Here is a 704-nt window from a genome sequence, read left to right as displayed (position 1 = left end):
TATATATATATATATATAGTTGTGTTCATATGGTTCTTATATTAACAAAAATAAATTAACAAAAATCACAGAATTTTTTGATTTTGTAACTCCAAATTATTGATATGGGAGTTACATAATTTTTTTTACCTAAATACCCTTTTCAACTTTGTTCACTTATCTTTATGGAATTTTAAATTTAAAAAATAAGTTTTTATCATGATTAATCACAACCGTTTATTGAAAAATTGAATGGCCAAGATCGGTTAAAAAAGTTAACACTTAACATAAAAACTTTGGTTAACATTTGAACCTGACCCTATATATATAGGGGTGATTTATTTTACAAACCATATAAATCTAACAAAACCGTATAAACCTCATTCAATCAATCATTTTTTTTTTCACTTTTTCTTAATTTATGAGGGTTGGTTATTCAATAATATATAAAAAATTTCATCAAGAATATATATGAGGGTTGATTAATCAAGAATATATGATACAACTTTCATCAAAATGAGAAATATATGAAACAATTCCATTTTCATATAGAAACAAAAATATATGAAACAATTTCATCAAGAAAAGAATTATATAAAACAATTTCATCATATTAAACACTTTCATGAAACAATTTTATTTAATTAATGAACCGTATGGTTTGTTAAATTTAAATGGTTTGTGAAATACTTTGGTTTGGCCTATCTGTATGTATGTGTGTATGA

The sequence above is a fragment of the Cynara cardunculus genome, assembly GCF_001531365.2.
Source record: "Cynara cardunculus var. scolymus isolate 2C chromosome LG 13, CcrdV1, whole genome shotgun sequence".
Classification (NCBI taxonomy): domain Eukaryota; kingdom Viridiplantae; phylum Streptophyta; class Magnoliopsida; order Asterales; family Asteraceae; genus Cynara; species Cynara cardunculus.
The sequence above is the reverse complement of the archived record's forward strand: the minus strand, read 5'-3'. Positions refer to the sequence as shown.